The sequence below is a fragment of the Pongo pygmaeus genome, chromosome 1 (assembly GCF_028885625.2).
Source record: "Pongo pygmaeus isolate AG05252 chromosome 1, NHGRI_mPonPyg2-v2.0_pri, whole genome shotgun sequence".
NCBI lineage: Eukaryota > Metazoa > Chordata > Mammalia > Primates > Hominidae > Pongo > Pongo pygmaeus.
In genome coordinates, this window is record NC_072373.2 from 179,190,454 (window position 1) to 179,210,707 (window position 20,254).

Consider the following 20,254-nt stretch of genomic DNA (forward strand, 5'->3'; position numbering starts at 1 on the left):
TAAGAGGTAGTCTAGGAAATTTTAGAAGCTTAAATACAGGAATTTCTATAACATGTAAGAGATTTACAGTGATAATGGATCAAAACTTTTAACATGAGAATTTTTGCAGGAAAATCAGGATGGATGAGAAGCTGCATTATACAACATTTTTTTAAAACCCTAATTTATTCTTTCAGCAGAGTGCCACTGTGTGTCAGATCCTGTGCTAAATATTTCCATGCCTTAAATTCATTTATCTTTGCAACCATTTGAAAAAGTACAATAACCTCCACTTTTCAGTTGAAGAAACAAACTTAATTAAGGACCTAACTGAGGTTAGAGAGGAAAAGGGGTTTGCTTAGTGAAGGGTTTCTCAACCTGGGCAATACTGACATTTTAGTAAGACAATTCTTTGTTGTAAGGGCTGTCCTGTACATCACAGGGTGTTTGGCAGTTCTCTCCATCCACTAGATGCCAGTGGCGCCCTCTTCCCTGCCATGCTGTGACAACCAAAAATGTCTCTAGACTTTGCCAAACGTTTCCTGGAGAGCAAATTCATCTTGGTTGAGAACCACTGGCTTAGGATCTTACAGTAAACAGGACAAAACAAGGCTGGATAGTTTCTGGTGTTGTAAGAAAGCCATAAAGGATGGGATACGTGTCCTTTTTCTGGTAGTTTTTTGAAGAAGACCTCCAGTTGTCACATGAAAATGGGGTGGGGAGTGGTGCAAACGCTAAATACACAAAGGCCTAGTGGACATAATACTAAATAAAACACATCCACATTACACTGAAATGAGCCTTAATTGATAGGAATTGGTGCCTTAGTAATAACTACACTATAAATTCAAGAGAGAAAGGTTAGCCAGAGAGCACAGATTGCCTATCAGGGAGAAGGGCAAAAGAAAGGAAATCACCAACTGAGAACAGAAAAGAAGACATGGGGACGCTAAAAACATTTTGTTAGCTCGAGAAATTTGCTGAGGAACGGCTGTTTACTTCCAAATGAAAAAAGAGATGTTATACATATGGGTGTTTCTGATAATTTATGCGCCATATGTTGTGCCTACCTTTAGGATTTATGAAACATTTTTAGAAGACCCATTTCATTTTAAAGAAGTCTCATTACTTCAAGTATCACTGTATAACCTACTGAATTCCAATATCCCATTCCTCTCCTGGACTCTACTGGAAATGAACTCCTAGAGGCTCCTGTGACTGCCTTTGAGCCAAATCTAGTGTATTATATAACATTTTCTGCCTCACTGTGCAGTTATCCCTATTGTTTAAATGCATTTCTCCTAGTTGCCCTGCTCTACTGCCCAACCTATTTCTTCATCTTTAAAATGAAGAGGATCTCCAGTAGTCCCCACTTATTGCAAGGTTTCAGTTAACTGTGGTCAACCATGGTCTGAAAATACTATATGGAAAATTCCAGAAATAAACAACTAATGTTGTAAATTGCATGCCATTCCGATTATCACTGATCACTAGAGAAATGCAAATTGGCTGGGTGCAGTGGCTCACACCCGTAATCCCAGCACTTTGGGAGGCCGAGGCAGGTGGATCACCTGAGGTCAGGAGTTCGAGACCAGCCTGGCCAACATGGTGAAACTCCATCTCTACTAAAAATGCAAAAATTAGTTGGGCGTGGTGGCGGGTGCCTGTAATCCCAGCTACCTGGGAGGCTGAGGCAGGAGAATTGCTTGACCCCGGGAGAAGGAGGTTGCAGCGAGCCAAGATTGCACCACTGTACTCCAGCCTGAGCGTCAGAGACAGACTTTGTCTCAAAAAAAAAAAAAAAAAAAGAAAGAAAGAAAAGAAATGCAAATCAAAACCACAATGAGATACCATCTCATCAGTCAGAATGGCTATTATTAAAAAGTCAAGGCTGGGCACAGTAGCTCATGCCTGTAATCCCAGCACTTTGGGAGGCTGAGGCAGGCGGATCACTTGAGGCTAGGATCTTGAGACCAGCCTGGGCAATGTGGCGAAACCCCATCTCTACAAAACATACAAAAATTAGTCGGGCATGGTGGTGTACACCTGTAATCCCAGCTGCTCGAGAGAGGCTGAGGCACACGAATGGCTTGAATCGGAGGGGGCAGAGGTTGCAGTGAGCTGAGATTGTGCCACTGTATTCCACCCTGGGCCGCAGAGCAAGACTCTCCAAAACAAAAAAACAAACAAAAAACGTAAATAAAAAAAAAAATTAAAATAAAAACTCCAAGTGGACCCAATCATATGGGGCCCCCACACTTTTACCTCTAAAACCTCTACCAGGTCCTCACATGAGTGCTTCTAGGAGGCGGAGAGGAAAATAAACCATTTTAAATATGCCAGAGCATTCTGCTCCTAATAAGTCTTATCCTCATGCGAAACTTTTAATTTAATATAAAGTTCTGGGAGAAACTTTTACCAGAGCTTAACCTACCTGGGGAAAGAGAACTACCCAACTCCAGCCCCTCCAGCCATCCTGTCCCAAATAAGGTGGGTGGGAGGTACAGAGAAGCACTGAGAACTGCAAATTAAAACAAAAAATACCACATACACCTATCAGAATGGTGAAAATCCAAAACACTGACATTAAGTCCTGGCAAGGATGTGTGGTAACAGAAACTCTCATTTACTGCTGGTGGGAATGCAAAATGGTATGCTTTGCGACCAGGCACGGTGGCTCACGCCAGTAATCCCAGCACTTTGGAAAGCCAAGGAGGGAGGATCACCTGAGGTCAGGAGTTTGAAACCAGCCTGGCCAACATGGTGAAACCCCGTCTCTACTAAAAATGCAAAAATTAGCTGGGCATGGTGGTGTGTGCCTGTAATCCAAGCTACTCAGGAGGCTAAGGCACGAGAATCGCTTGAGCCAGGGAGGTGGAGGTTGTGGTGAGCTGAGATCACGCCACACTGTACTCCAGCCTGGGTGACAGTGAGACTCCATCTCAAAAAACAACAACAACAAAAATGGTATGCTTTGGGTGACAGTTTGATAATTCTCACACAACTAAACATATTATTACCATTTGATCCAGCAATTGCACCCTTTGGTATTCACCCAAAGGAGTTGAAAAATACATCCAACCAAAACCCAGAAACAAATGTTTACAGGAGCTTTATTCATGACTATCAAAATGTGGAAGTAACTATAGTGTCCTTCGGTAGGTAAATAGATAAACTACAGTATATCAATGCAAATGGAAATGTTATTCAGCACTAAAAAATAAATGAGCTATCAAGCCATGAAAAACATGGAAGAACTTTAAATACATATTACTACATGAAAGAAGCCAATCTGAAAAGGCTACATACTGTATGATTCCAAATATGCAACATTCTGCAAATGGCAAAACTATGGAGACAACAGAACCATCAGTGGTTGTCAGCTGTTGCGGGCAGGGATGAACAGATGGAACACAGAGAATTTTTAGAGCAGTAAAACTACACATATGATACTATAATGGTGGATGCATGTCATTATACATGGCAAATCCATGTACAACACCAAGAATGAACTCTAAGGTAAACAGTGGGTTTGGGGTGATAATGTTTGAGCAATCGTTGAATATGTCAATGTAGGTTCATTAAAAAAAATTAAATGTAGCTCTATCAAAATTCTAGCTGGCTCATTTGCAGAAATTGACAGTTGATCCTAAAATTCACATGGAAATACAAGGGACTAAGAATAGCCATAACAATCCTGAAAAGGGAGAACAACAACAAAAAAAAGACTCACACTTTCTGATTTCAAACCTTACTTACAAAGCTACAGTACAGTACTAGCCTAAGGACAGACATATAGACCAATGGAACAGAAGAGTCCAGAAATGTACTCTCATATTTATAGACAACTGATCTTTGGCAAGAATACCAAGATAATTCAACGAGAAAAGAAAACAATTTTCAACAAATGGTGCTGGAACATCAGGCTAGTCACATGCAAAAGAATGAAGTTTGACCCCCTCCTTGAAAATATCAAAAGCTCCCCAAAGAAAAAAATAGACAAACTGGCTTTTATCAGGATTAATCACTTTTGTGCTTCAAAGAACACCAGCAAGAAAGTGAAACACAGCTGGGTGCAGTCGCCCACGCCTGTAATCCCAACACTTTGGGAAGCCAAGGTAGAATTGCTTAAGCCCAGGAATTCAAAGCCAGCCTGGGAAAAACAGCGAGACCTTGTCTCTGCCAAAAAGACAAAAATTAGCCAGGTGTGGTAGCATGCACCTCTAGTCCCAGCTACTCAGGAGGCTGAGGCAGGTGGATCGCTTGAGCCCAGGGTTTGAAGCTGCAATGAGCTATGATTGTGCCACTGCACTCAAGCATGGGCAACAGTGTGAGACCCTGTCACTAAAAAGAAAAATAAAAAATTAAATGTAACAAATTTATCCAGAGTACAAACTGCTTAGTCTCTATGTCAGCTATAATGTACATATTACATGATATATAAGTAGTAGAAACATATATATACATATTATATAGCATATAAATAGTATTAAAAATAATATAGTTCCTCTTTAAAGATACTACGTGATAATTAAATAAAATAATGTATGTTATGCATTAAACAGTATGTTGGAGGCAATGTAAACACTCCCCTCACCAATGTATAAGCTATTGTTATTCTATGCAAGTATTCTATTCAAGAAAGAGCCTATAATGAAAAGAAAATTGGAGCTATGTTTTTTTCTCCCAGAGTAAAGTTAGTAAGAGCCAACATATACTTATGTGCTATCCATTTGAAAAAGGAACTAGGCTGGGTGCTCATGCCTGTAATCCCAGCACTTTAAGGGGCCAGGGCAGCCTGAAGTCCAGACCAGCCTGGCCAACGTGGCAAAACTCTGCCTTTACAAAAATACAAAAAAATGGCCGGGTGCAGTGGCTCATACCTGTAATCCCAGCACTTTGGGAGGATGAGGTGGGCGGACCACTTGAGTCTGGGAGTTCAAGACCTGCCTGGCCAACATAGTGAAATCCCCTCTCTACTAAAAATACAAAAATTAGCTGGGAGTGGTGGCACGTGCCTGTAATCCTAGCTACTTGGGAGGCAGCTGAGAGAGGAGAATCGTTTGAACCCAGGGGATGGAGCTTGCAGTGAGCCGAGATCGTGCCACTGCACTCCAACCTGGGTGACAGAGCGAGACTCCATCTCAAAAAAAAATTAAAAATACAAAAAAATTAGCCAAGCATGGTGGCATGCACCTGTAGTCCCAGCTACTCGGGAGGCTGAGGCACAATTGCTTGAACCTGGGAGGCAGAGGTTGCAGTAAGCAGAGATCGTGCCAATGTACTACAGGCCTGGGCAACACAGCAAGACTCCATCTCAAAAACAGAAAAAAAAAAAATTCATTCATTCAAGGAGCTAGCAAGGGATATCTAACTCTAATCAAGGAGACCATGTTTTATTCTTTGATTAAAAAAAAAACAAAACTATAACCTAGTCAACAGAATTATCTCATGAATGTGCTAACACAAAGGGGGTTAAAGTTTTAGGGGGAACCCCCCAATATTCATCAATGCCACGTTTTGGTCACCAAAGAGGTATGCTTCGTTGTGGAACATTATTTTTCCACAGTTTCAATAAATTATTTAGGATGATCCGATTGTTTGATTGTGTAGAGCTTTAAAATCCTCACATCCTTTGATTTAGCAAATTCCTTCCAATTCCTTCCCTTTTTTTTTTAGAGATGGGACCTCACTATGTCGTACAGGCTAGTCTCCAATTCCTAGGCTCAAGCAATCCTCCCGCCTCAACATCCCAAAGTGCTAGGATTACAGGCATGAGTCATTGGGCCTGGCCAGATCCAGCAATTCCTAAAAAAATTTATACTAATTAAATATTCTAAAACAAGAAGTGTTTTATCGATTAAACATCCATAGTATTATTTAAAATATCAAGAAAGCAAAAATAATGAAGTGTTGAGCAAATTATAGCACCCTAAACATTCTTCTTCATAAAATTTATGGCAGTGTATTTTATATCCATTTACCTACATCCCTCTCTAGAGTGCGGGTACAGAGAACATGGAGATCATTTTATTTATCTTTATATTCTAGGATCTAACACAATCTCTACTTTCCTTCTATTCTTTATTTCCTTTTCCTTTTTTTTTTTTTTTTTTTTAAGAGACAGGATCTTGCTGTTGTCCAGGCTGGAGTGTAGTGGTGTGATCATATCTCACTGTTACCTTGAGCTCCTGGGCTCAAGCGATCCTCCTGCCTCAATCTTCCAAGTAGCTGGGACTACAGGTGCATGCCACCATACCTAACTTTTTAATATTATTTGTAGAGATGGGGTCTCAGTATACTGCCCAGGCTGGTCTCAACCTCCTTCCCTTAAGGGATCCTCTCACCTTGGCATCCCAAAGCACTGAAATTACAGGCTTGAACCACTGTGCCCGGCCTTATTTTCTAAATATTATGCAGAGAACAATTACCATTCTTTTTTATTAGTAAATTATACTTTAAACTCCTACAAATCAAGTTTTTAACAGACAGACAACCCAATTAAAAACTGGACAAGGTCGGGCGTGGTGGATCGCATCTGTAAACCCAGCACGTTGGGAGGCAGAGGCGGGTGGATCATGAGGTCAGGAGTTCGAGACGAGCCTGGCTGACATGGTGAAACCCCATCTCTACTAAAACTACAAAAAAAATTAGCCGGGCTTGGTGGTGGGTGCCTGCAATCCCAGCTACTTGGGAGGCTGAGGCAGGAGAATCGCTTGAACCTGGGAGGCGGAGGTTGCAGTGAGCTGAGATTGCGCCACTGCACTACAGCCTGGGCAACAGAGCAAGACCGTCTCAAAAAACAAAACAAAACAAAACAAAACACACACACACACATAAAAACTGGACAAAATACTTCACAAAAGACAATACCCGAAAGGCCAACAAGCATTTGAAAAGGTTAACTCTACTACTCACTGGGAAAATGCAAATTAAAACCACAATGAAATACAGTTGACCCTTGAACATGGGGGTTAGGGGTCTCAACCCTCAGTGCAGTCGCAAACCTTCATATAATTTTTCTTTTTTTTTGAGACAGGGTTTCACTCCCTTTACCCAAGCCGGAGTGCAATGATGCAATCTTGGCATACTGCAACCTCCGCCTCCCAGGCTCAAGCAATTTTCCTGCTTCTGCCTCTCAAGTAGCTGGGACTATAGGCGCCCGCCACCACGTCCAGTTAACTTTTGTATTTTTTGTAGAAACAGGGTTTTGCTGTGTTGCCCAGGCTGGTCTCGAATTCCTGAGCTCAAATGATCTGCTGTCTTGGCTTCCCAAGACATATACCTAGGATTACAGGTATATGTCCCATGCCTGGCCTAAATTTTGACTTCCCAAAAACTTAACTACTAATAAGCTACTGTTGACCAAAGAAGCCTTATGGATAACACAAACTTGATTAACCCATATTTTGTATGTTACATGTATAACATATTGCATTCTTATGAAATAAGCCAGAGAAAAAAAATTAGGAAAATCATAAGGAAGAGAAAATATATTTACAGTGTTATACTGTATTTTCTTTTTCTCTTTTTTTTTTTTTTTTTTTTTTTTTTGCTTTGAGATGGGAGTCTTGCTCTGTCACCCTGGCTGGAGTGCAGCGGCACGATCTTGGCTCACTGCAACCTCTGTCTCCCGGATTCAAGCAATTCTCTTGCCTCAGCCTCCTGAGTAGCTGAGATTACAGGAAAGCACCACCACACCCAGCTAATTTTTATATTTTTAGTAGAGACAGGGTTTCACCATGTTGGCCAGGCTCCTCTCGAACTCCTGACCTCGAGTGATCTGCCCACCTTGGCCTCCCAAAGTGCTGAGATTACAGGCGTGAGCCACCTCGCCCGGCTCCAGCTAATTCTTTTGATTTTTTGTAAAGACGAGGTCTTGCTATCCTGCCCAGGCTGTCTCAAACTCCTGAGTTCAAGTGATCCTCCTGCCTCGGCCTCCCGAAGGTGTGGGATGACAGGTGTTAGCCACCATGCCCAGCCCAGATTTTAATTTTTTATAATAGATGTGAATGCTTTATGGTAGTAAATGATAAAATGGAGTAGTATCTACGTATTTTATGCATCCATCAAGACATACCTTAATTTTTTGATATTTCAAAAAATGAAAATCACCTAAGTTTATTCAAATTGTCACAAATCCTTTCTTCTCCAAGAAAACACCAAATGGCGGATGACGCTGGTGCAGCAAGGGGGCCTGGAGGCCCTGGTGGCCCTGGGATGGGGAACCACAGTGGCTTCCGCGGAGGTTTCAGCAGTGGCATCCAGGGCCGGGGTCGCGGCCGTGGATGGGGCCGGGGCTGGGGCCGAGGCCACGGAGCTCGCGGAGGCAAGGCCGAGGATAAGGAGTGGATGCCCGTCACCAAGCTGGGCTGCTTGGTCAAGGACATGAAGATCAAGTCCCTGGAGGAGATCTATCTCTTCTCCCTGCCCATTAAGGAATCAGAGATCATTGACTTTTTCCTGGGGGCCTCTCTCAAGGATGAGGTTTTGAAGATTATGCCAGTGCAGAAGCAGACCTGTGCTGGCCAGCGCACCAGGTTCAAGGCGTTTGTTGCTATCGGGGACTACAATGGCCACGTCGGTCTGGGTGTTAAGTGCTCCAAGGAGGTGGCCACTGCCATCCGTGGGGCCATCATCCTGGCCAAGCTCTCCATTGTCCCCGTGCGCAGAGGCTACTGGGGGAACAAGATCGGCAAGCCCCACACCGTCCCTTGCAAGGTGACAGGCCGCTGTGGCTCTGTGCTGGTGCGCCTCATCCCTGCACCCAGGGGCACTGGCATCGTCTCCGCACCTGTGCCCAAGAAGCTGCTCGTGATGGCTGGTATCGATGACTGCTACACCTCAGCCCAGGGCTGCACTGCCACCCTGGGCAACTTCGCCAAGGCCACCTTTGATGCCATTTCTAAGACCTACTACCTGACCCCCGACCTCTGGAAGGAGACTGTATTTACCAAGTCTCCCTATCAGGAATTCACTGACCACCTCATCAAGACCCACACCAGTCTCCGTGCAGTGGACCCAGGCTCCAGCTGTGGCTACAACATAGGGTTTTTATACAAGAAAAATAAAGTGAATTAAGCGTGCAAAAAAAAAAAACCAATTGTCACAAATCTCAAACAAAAATTCCAACATACTTGTGTAAACAAATTAGCACTGTAAGTGGACCCATGCTATTGAACTCTATGTTGTTCAAAGGTCAACTGCATTTCTATACTTCTACACACCTATTAAAATGTCTAAAATAAAACAGATCTACAATTCCGGAGATCTGTTGTATAACATAGTGACTACAGCTTAGCATAATGTATTGTGTATACTTGAAAACCGCTATGAAAATGCATCTTAAATATTCTCACAATAACAAATCATAACTGTAAGGTGAAGGATCTGTAAATTAGCTTGTCTGTGGTAATCATTTCACGATGTATACATATATTAAAACACCATGGTGTACATCATAAGTATATATAATTATACTTCAAGGCTGAAAAAAGTTTCAAAAATAAAGATTGACAATACCAGTTTCTGGTGAAGATGTGGCACAAATGAAACTCTCATATTGTCAGTACAAGCAGAAAATTAGTGCAACCACTTGGAAAACTATTTGGCAACTTATTTTTGAAACACATCAACAGGATAGATTGACAGGAGAATGATGAATAGGTTATGTGTGAAAGCAAATACAGCAAAACGTTTACTGCAGAATCTAGGTGGTAGGAATGAATATGGGTATTCAAACAATTCTGTCAACTCTTCTTTATTTTTGAAAATGTCTGTAATAAAATGCTGCAGGAGAAACTAAATATACACGTGGCTCCATTATCCAGTAACTCTATCCTTGGATATATACTCAAAATAGGTGCTCAGGTATAATGTTCACAGCATCTTTATTGATATAGCCAAAAATTGATACTACCCAAATACACATAATGGAATGAATAAATAAAATGTGGTACATTTACACAATTTTGAATACTGCATAGCAATGAAAAAGAATGTGAACTACTACCATTATGTAAGAACACAAATTTCACAAACAATGCTAGAATGTTATTCAGTTTGAAATTCATGACCACACAAAACAAATATGGGTGATAGGAGGTCATAACGACCAACAGTTACCTTTGGAAAAAAGGTACTAACTGTTGGAGGGGGCAGGAGGGAGCCTTTTGGGGGCTTGGAAATTATAGCTGTGGCTATATTTTGCAAGTGCACCAGCCTATGTAATTAAGAAACCTGCTGGGTGCAGTGGCTCACACCTGTAATCCCAGAGCTTTGGGAGGCTGAGGCAGGAAGATCACTTGAGCCCAATGCTATCCTGGGCAACACAGCAAGAGCCCTATCTCAGTCAATCCACCAATCAATCAGTCAATCAAAAGAAACTCAAGATATCCTGTTAAAGATACACTAGTTTCTGTATAATACATTTTAATTAAAACTTACACACACATAACTTTTACTGTACAAAATTACACAACTCAATGACCTCCAAATTCACGTCCACCATCTAATAATTAGTCCCACCCGACTGACTCCAAAATCCTTGAAAACCAAAATCCTCAGATGCCCAAGTCCCTTATATAAAATGGCATATTTGCACACAATGTGTACACCCTTCCATATACTTTAAATCATCACTAGATTACTTATAATACCTAATACAATGTTATGTAATAGTTACACTACATTTTTTTTAGTTTGTATTATCTTTTGTATTATTTTTTATTGTTTTCTTTCCCAAATATTTTCTGTGATTGGATAGATCAGAGGATGTGGAACCTGTGAATACAGAAGGCTATCTTTTTGACTCCAAGCTCCACCACTCAATTTAATCAGGGCAGCTCTGTTGTTTTTATTCATTTTTTATACCCAAGTTCCAAGTAAGATTATCCGAAGGATTCAGAAGCTAAAAAGTACATTTGTGATTCACTGCCCTATCACAAACTGATCACACAACTTCAAAACTATATATGAAACAATTTAATACTTGATTACATACTATCTCATGCTGACCTCATAACTGCTTCATGTCTTGTCCCTTAACCGTAGGCTCCTAGGGGTAAGAGACTCCTCATTTCTCCCTTCCCCGTGGAGCTTAAAACATACTTGCTAACTGATAGAAGAAACTAGAGGCCGGGCGCGGCGGCTCACACCAGTAATCCCAGCACTTTGGGAGGCCGAGGCAAGCGGATCACCTGAGGTCGGGAGTTCGAGACCAGCCTGACATGGAGAAACCCTGTCTCTACTAAAAATACAAAATTAGCCAGGCGTGGTGGCGCCGCATGTAATCCCAGCTACCCGGGAGGCTGAGGCAGGAAAATCGCTTGAACCCAGGAGGCAGAGGTTGCAATGAGCCAAGATCGTGCCACTGCACTCCAGCCAGGGTGACAGAGCAAGACTCCATCTCAAGGCCAAAAAAAAAAAAAAAAAAAGGAAAAAGAAAATACAGTAAATGTATCTTCTCGTGACACTGCACTCCAACCTGAGCAACAAGAGCGAAAATCCATCTCAGAAAAAAAAAAAAAAAAAAAAAAAAAGAAGAAACTAGGTATCAAGCATGCTATTTCTTACCCTTAAGGCCTCGCTACTCAGTTATGGTAAACAGCTTCTTTTTCTTCCACAAAAATAAGGTTTAAACTGTTATACAAAATTACATGTAACTTTAACTAACTGGGTCAATTATAAAGTCTCACTCTTCTTAAAGCCATTCAACTTTATGAGTGTTCAGAAAATTTTAAGAGTTTTAGAAACAAATATATTTGGAGGGTTGCTTTCTTCGCTCCCACACTTTCAGATCCTTCAGTTACCTTACAGTATGCTTTCTAGATTAAGTAACAAGATAATTACTCGTTTGGCCCCTGAGAGTACACTCTAGGCTGGCAATTTAATTAAAAGATAGGGACACACGCATTCATTGTCAAAATAAGGAACTCATCTAAGAGTTCCAAAGGCCAATTTGAATATAAAAATCAATAGGTCAATTTAAATATAACAATCAATAGGTCAAGCAAATTCTCCAAGAGGACAAAATACATTTACTTCTCCCTTATCACTTTACTTTTCAACTTTGGCCAGGCCTAGTGGCTCATGCCTGTTATTCCAGCACTTCACTTTAGGAGGCTGAGGCAGGAGGATCGCTTGGGGCCAGGAGTTCAAGACCCAGCCTGGCCAACATAATGAGACACTGTCTCTACAAACAAACAAAAAAAAACCACATATTTCCATTTAACCTGAGGAATCTAATTGAAAAACAAAAATCTCAGACACTTTGACTGGATGTGGTGGCATGAGCCTGTGGTCCCAGCTACTTGGGAGGCTGAACCAGGAGGCTGGCTTGAGCTCAAGAGTTTGAGGCTGTAGTGTGCTATGATTATACCTGTGAATAGCCACTGCACTCCAGCCTAGGCAACAAGGTGAGACCCTGTCTCTAAAAAAAAAAATAACTACACACTGTGGCTATCTAAGCCAGCTCTTCCTCAATCTTTCACTCACATTTCCACCGGCTTCTCTCAACACCTCACTCTCACTTTCATTTAGATCACAGGTGAGAAAAGCCTGAACTCTGAGCATGTTAAAAATACCATAAATATTTGTTAATTCAATATTAAAAGTTACTGGTAAGGAATCAACTGTTTACAGCCTATTATTTTTTCCTTTTTTTTTAAGAGATAAGGTCTCACTCTGCTGCCTAGGCTGGAATGCAGTGGCTCAATTATAACTCATTGCAGCCTCAAACTCCTGGGCTCAGGTAACCCTCCTGCCTCAGCTTCCTGATTAACTGGGACCACAGGCACAAGCCCAGCTCCAATTTTTCAGTGTATAGTTCAGTGGTATTACATATATTCATAAAGTTATGTAGCCATTAACACTATCCATCTCCAGAACTTTTCATCTTATAAAACAGAAAACTCTACCCACTGAATAACTCTCCACTTACAGCCTAAATTTTTTCTTGTAGAAATGGGAGTCTCACTGTGTTGCCCAGACTGGTCTCAAACTCCTGGATGCAAGCAATCCTCCGCCTCAGCCTACCTATCACACCTGAGATTACAGGTGTGAGCCACCACACCTGGCCTTCCCCATGCCCCCATTCACTCTGTTGCCCAGGCTGGAGTGCAATGGTGCCATCACAGCTCATTATACCTTCCAACTCCTGAGCTCAAGCACTCCTTCTGCCTCAGCCTGTAGCTGGGACTACAGGCATGTGCCAACACACCTGACTAATTTTTTATTTTTTTGTAGAGATGAGATCTTGCTATTTTGCCCAGGCTGGTTTCGAACTCCTGGGCTCAAGCAATCCTCCCCACTTGGCCTTCCAAAGTGCTGGTGTACAGGTATGAGCCACTGCACGCAGCCTGTCGTCTTCTTTTTTTTGGTTGAGATGGAGTTTCACTCTTGTTGCCCAGGCTAGAGTGCAACAGCGCAACCTAGCGTCAACGCAACCTCCACCTCCTGGGTTCAAGAGATTCTCCTGCCTCAGCCTCCCAAGTAGCTGGGATTACAGGCATGTGCCACCACGCCCGGCTATTTTTGTATTTTTAGTAGAGACGGGGTTTCTCTATGTTAGTCAGGCTGGTCTCAAACTCCTAACCTCAGGTGACCCGCCCACCTTGGCCTCCCAAAGTACTGAGATTACAGGTGTGAGCCACTGTGCCTGGCCACCTGTCTTCTTTCTTGACTGTGTCTCAGCCAAGGTAAATTCTGCACATGAAGAGGGAAGTGATAAGAGGTTGATTGTAGATACAATCAGAATTAGAGATGTGTTATATTTATTTTCTTGCCTCAAGTCATTTGCAAATATGTCTTTTATGTATTACCTTACTTCAGGTACAGAGTTAGGGATATACTTCTGTCCTGTATTCATATGGGTTATTAAAAATAGGCTGTTGGTGTCCGGCCCAGTAGCTCACGCCTGTAATCTCAGCACTTTGGGAGGCCTAGGTGGGTGGATCACGAGGTCAGGAGTTAAGACCAGTCTGGCCAACATGGTGAAACCCCGTCTCTACTAAAAATACAAAAAATTAGCCAGGTGTAGTGGTGCTTGCCTCTAATACCAGCTACTCAGGAGGCTGAGGCACGAGAATCGCTTGAACCCGGGTGGCAGAAGTTGCAGTGGGCTGAGACTGCACCACTGCACTCCAGCCTGGGCGACAGAGTAAGACTCCATCTCCAAAAAAAAAGGCTGTTGGCTAGGCATGGTGGCTCACACTTGTAATCCCAGCACTTTGGGAGGCCGAGGTGGGGGGATTGCTTGAGCTCAGGAGTTTGAGACCAGCCTGTGCAATATAGTGAGACCCCATCTCTACTAAAAATACAAAAAATAGCTGGGTGTGGTGGTATGCACCTGTGGTCCCAGCTACTCAGGAGACTGAGGTGGGAGGACTGCTTGACCCCTGTCTCTACAAAAAATAAAAATTAGCCAGGCAAGGTGCTGCACGCCTGTAGTCCCAGCCAGTCAGGAGGCTGAGGTGGGAGCATGGCTTGAGCCCGTGAGGTTGAGGCTGCAGTGAGCCGTGACCATGCCACTACATTCAGCCTAGGCAACAGAATAAGATTATGTCTCAAAGAAAGAAAAAGAATCCCAATCTACCTAAGTATTTCTATTAAAACTTTTAAAGATCAAAATTCTACAACAAAGGTTTCTACTAAGTATTACCTAAAAAATATTTTAAGAAAATCAAGTGCTCATATCTTATGTACCAAGTAACTCATCATCCCATCTTCTCAAGTTACCCTATAATTAGCTCTAGAATTAAACTCTGAACACAGACTGTCTTAATCTTAATGATGCATACAATCTTAATGCCAAAAAATCAGCCTTTATTAAAGCACATTCAGAATGAGAGATCAGGCAGAAACAAAGAAAAAACCTGCAACAACGGAGTCACACAAATAACAAATAACTGGTTACTTATTTATAAAAGTCACCTAGGCAAGCTGAACTTCACAAAACCAAATTTAGGCCGGGCGCGGTGGCTCACGCTTGTAATCCCAGCACTTTGGGAGGCCGAGGCGGGAGGATCAATGAGGTCAGGAGGTCGAGACCACGGTGAAACCCCGTCTCTACTAAAAATACAAAAAATTAGCCAGGCATGGTGGCAAGCAACTGTAGTCCCAGCTACTCGGGAGAGGCTGAGGCAGGAGAATGGCGTGAACCCGGGAGGTAGAGCTTGCAGTGAGCCGAGATCGCGCCACTGCACTCCAGCCTGGGTGACAGAGCGAAACTCCGTCTCAAAAAAAAAAAAAAAATTCAAAAAATATATAATGAAATTAACTTTCCCAAAGCTCAACGTACTTTATAAATTAGAAGTGACAGTCCAAACACTAAAGCACAGGATTCTGGGAATGTTTAATAGACACTAACAACCATACAATCACACACTCTTACAGCAAAATGCTGATCATTACATTCACTAAAGTGCCTGCTTTGTGAAAATCGTAGTTCTAGCAATGCGAAAATGAACCAGACTTGAATTCTAAAAGAGTAGATGTGACACTGTCACAAATAATTAAAATTAAAAGAGTAAAGTGTCCTAAGAATGGTGCATGAAGTAATAAAGGAGTTCAGATTAAGAAAAGCGTATGTAGGAGAAATCAGAATTCATGGATTCTTGGCATTTGAACTGGGCCCTGGATATCAGAAATGAGACTGGGAAGGATTAAGGAAGAACATTCTGGGCAATGGATATAGAATGGGCAAAGACAGGAAAGCAGAAGACATACATGGAATACAGCAAACTGCTCAGTATGACTGGAGTATACAGGTTGTATAAAAGGAAGCACAAGGCTATGAAGAGCTGAAAAAGTATACATAGAGCCAAATCATGACTTTGAATGCTGTCAGATATCTTCAGTGGTTAGTCCTAATAAAGAATCATTAAGGGCCGGATGTGGTGGCTCACGCCTGTAATCCCAGCACTTCAGGAGGCCAAGGCGGGTGGATTACCTGAGGTTAGGAGTTGCACACCAGCCTGAGCAATATGGTGAAACCCCATCTCTACTAAAAATACAAAAATTAGCTGGGTGTGGCAGTGCATGCCTGTAATCCCAGCTACTCGGGAGGCTGAGGCAGGAGAATTGCTTGGACCCAGGAGGCGGAGGCTGCAGTGAGCTGAGCTGGCACCACTGCACTCCAGCCTGGGCAACAGAATGAAGACTCTGTTCCAAATAATCATCATCATCATCATCATCATCATCATCATCATCATCATCATCAAGGATTATGAGGCAAGTGATCTGATCAGGGATGAAATTTATCTGGCAACATGGTATGAAATATGAAATGAATGAGGAGGAGACATCAATTATGTTGCTGTAAGAACTGATGAGGACTTCAATTATGATGGTGACCTTACAAGGTGAAGAAGTCACAGTTCTAATTTAGTCTATCATCAAATATTCACTGAGTGTCTACAATATGGAAGGTAACATTCTACTCCACTAAGATATCTTACAAGTTTAATGTATCATTCTCATTCTTGAGGAAATTGTGATGTGGAAAAACAACTGTTAAAGCAACAAAAGCTAATAAGGCAATATATGACTTCCAGATAAATGTTACAAACACAAAAAAACTGTACATGACAAATCAGCAGAGACAGGAAAAAAAACGGTCAGTGAAGGCTTTATTAACAAAGGTGGAGTTAGTTGATCTGCCCCTCAATAAGAAGGTTGAACTTCTTGAACATGAAGAAGGGGAGGGATAAAACTTCAAAAAGGTAAATTGTTAAAAGCTGAATAACTGTATAATAAGGCCAAGATATGTGAAATAAATTTGGGGATATTTTCTACCAAAATGGTAAACAAAATGCCAATAAAAAAACACAACCCTTTAATTATCTAAATTTAACTTCGTAAGTTATCAGGAAAATGAGGCATTAATATACCATTACAGGCAGGGCACAGTGACTCACATCCGTAATCCCAACACTGGGAGACATGGTGGGAGGATCACTTGACCCCAGGAGTTCCAAACTAGCCTGGGCAAAGTGAGATTCCATCTCTAAAAAACAAGCCCATCCCCCACAAAACATTATAGCATTGCATGCTTAAAAATAAGCAGTACATTCTAGATTTTTTACAAGGAAGGGGGTTATTTTTAGTGTATTCTACAGGATAAACCAATCCTTTTAACAAAAAAAGAGGGTTTTTGTTTTTGTTTGTTTTTTTGTTTTTGTTTGGTATTTTAATAGAGATGGGGTCTCACTTTGTTGCCCAGGCTGGTCTTGAATTCCTGGGGTCAAGTGATCCTCCCGCCTCTGCCACCTAAGTGCTGGGATGACAGGCGTGAGCCACTGTGCCCAGCCAAAAAAAAAAAAAAAAGTATCTTGAAGAAAGCTTTATGCAGGCGCAATTTGAAATATCTAAAATGTTACATTTTCTTATTTGTCAAAAAAGCTCCCCAAAACAATCTGATAAATTCTTTCCTTTTTCATATTTTACATGTAAGCGGCAGAGCCAGAATTTGAACACAGGACCATCTGACTCTAAAAGCAGAGCTATACTTGCATTCAATGCTATACAAACTTATTTTCTTAGGATTTTAAAATTTCAAATCTATTAATCAAAAAGTATAGGTCGGGGAAGAAGACTGGCGAATCTCAAACTATGTAACTACTGCAAAATTGAGAGATACCTATCCTTATTTTTATATATTCAGATCAGAAAATGTAACATGGTTTGTTGTTTAATGAGTATTACACTCTTTTAATAGAGTGCTTCTCTCAATTTAGCACATAACAAAGCTCTTGACAGTGACAGAGGGGTACCTCAAGCTGTTTCACATATGTCTTTCAGGGCTGGGCTGCCTACCTGGCCTCCCCCTCTCATGGACCTCCCTTCTTCAGCCTTTCCTGGCTTATCCTCCCACTCACTGTCCTTCCAACATTGCCTTGGCTGGGCAGATTTCCTCTGTATTATTTTTTAACATTTAGGAATAAGGGAGTTGGGTAGAGGGTGCGACAAATTTGTTTCTACTTTCTAATTCGACAAACACCCTAAATCTCTTCGCATCCAATACTTCAAGAATAGGGATTCAAGTACTTCCTTTTTCTCCCCCAAGTACTTTCCCATTACATAAATATCTTGTGGTGATATATATACAGGGTAAAAACCCCTAAATCACTTAACACATTAGTTTAAACCAATTACTGTATTTAATATTACTGGAATTTGACTTTTTAGGATTCCTTAAAACTGATCTGCAACAGCCAGACACGGTGGTGTACCCCTGTAGTCCCAGCTACTTAGGAGGCTGAAGCCACAAGATCCTTTGAGACCAGGAGGTGGAGGCCGCAATGCACTATAATTGTACCTGTGAATAGCTACTGCACTCCAGCCTGGGCAACACAGCAAGACCTCATCTCTAAAGGAAATAATTTTTTTTTTAAACCTGAGCCAGGCAGAGTAGAAGTGCACCTGTAACCCTAGCTACTCAAGAGGCTGAGGCAGGAGTATCCCTTGAGCCCAGGAGTTTGAGACTAGCAACATAATGAGACCCTGTCTCTATTTTTTAAATTTAAAAAATATAAAGGTCAGGCTCAGGGGCTCATGCCTGTAATCCCAGCAGTTTGAGAGGCAAAGGCGGGCAGATCACCTGAAGTCAGCAGGAGTTTGAGACCAGCCTGGTCAACATGGCAAAACTCCATCTCTACCAAAAGTACAAAAATTAGTTGGCCTTGGTGGTGCATGCCTGTAGTCCCAACTACTCCAGAGGCTGAGGCAGGAAAATCGCTTGAACCCAGGAGGCAGAGCCAAGATCACACCACTGCACTCTAGCTGGGCAACAAGGCGAGACTTGGTCTCAAAAAAGAGAAAACAAAAAAAACCAAACATATATACACAGAGAGAGACCAGCCTGGGTAACACAGGGAGGCCCAGTCACAAAACAAACAAACAAAAAACCCGATCTACAATATAGAAGCAAAAATGGCACTAGGAATATGCAGAGTTCTTGTAAGCAGTTCAACTATACCTGCCTCAAATCCATTAGTTCATTTAAAAGAAATCTATTCATTCATTCAACCAAATTACTGAATGCCTAATATGTGCCAGGCCCTGTTATAAGTACTTAGGAAACACCAATTAAAAAAAAATCCCCTTTCCTCCTTTCTACCTAGTGGGAGAAGACAGGTAATAGACAACGCAACTTTCTAACGTGTGTTAGAATGTAATAAATGGTATTGGGGCAGAAAACAGAACAGGGTGAGAGGGGCTTCCAGGGTATTAGGGCAGGTTGCACTTTCCAAAAGGGTGGTCAGAGAAGGTTTAAGGTGGCAGTGAGAAAAGACTTGAAGGAGGTAAGGGAGTCAGTCAGCCATGAAATCTGAGGAAGAGTATTCCAGAATAAGGAGGACAAAGGTCCTAGAATAGCAATGAGGCCGGGGAAGCCGGAGGGAAGCCAACAAAGGGGTTAGCTGTAGGTGTCAAGGGACATGTGTGGGAACAAGGGGTACAGATTATGTAGGGTTTATGGGACACTGTAAGGAATTTGATTTTTACTTTGAATGAAACAAGGATCCACACAGAGGGTTGGGCAGACTGTCGTGCTCAGTTTTACCAAAATAACTGTGGCTGTTGTATTGAGGACAGGCCTTAGTGAGGACAAGGGTGAAAGCAGGGAGAACTGTTAGGAGGCTACAAAAGAAACCATGGAAAGAAATACGCACTTCCTACAAACTTGGATCATAATGGTGCAGGGATTTACTTTTAGGCAAAAATAAATAAAAACAAATTTGTCAGATGTTAATAGGAAATAACGAACTGGCTCTTGTCATTATATGTACATTGTACATATAAAGCAGCAAACAATGACATCTTTTAACTACTCACCTCAAGAGAACATGTTCCTTTACAATCAGCTATTCACTGTTAATTACATACAATTTCTTGAAAAAGTTACTTTTATCAACTGAGAATACTATAAATCTGCTGTGTGAGGTAGCTCACGCCCGTAATCCCAGTCTTTGGGAGGCTAAGGGAGGAGGATCACCTGAAGCCAGGAGTTTGAGGCTGCCAAGTGAGCAATCCACTCTAACCTGGATGACAGAGGGAGATTCTCAACTCAAATAAATGAATAAATAACCTTGGATTGCTGTTTCTCAGATCATCTAAAATAACCATTCCTAAAACAGATCTTATTTCTTTGGGGGTGGGGGACAATACTTTTTCTCCAAAAGTTTCTTTTTACGCTCCCATCTTTTAAAGTAATTTTCTTCCAATTGATACTGAATTTGTATATTAGTCTGCGTCATTCACTTCAGGAAACTGCAAC

At 41.8% G+C, this 20,254-nt stretch overlaps 1 protein-coding gene and 1 pseudogene across 1 annotated transcript in view; one reads left to right on the forward strand and one right to left on the reverse strand.

Annotated features, from left to right (window-relative positions):
* Positions 1–20,254, reverse strand: part of RNF11 (ring finger protein 11) — a 36,833-nt gene that overhangs the window by 13,486 nt on the left and 3,093 nt on the right. The window lies entirely within an intron of this gene.
* Positions 8,142–9,028, forward strand: LOC129043754 (small ribosomal subunit protein uS5-like; annotated as a pseudogene).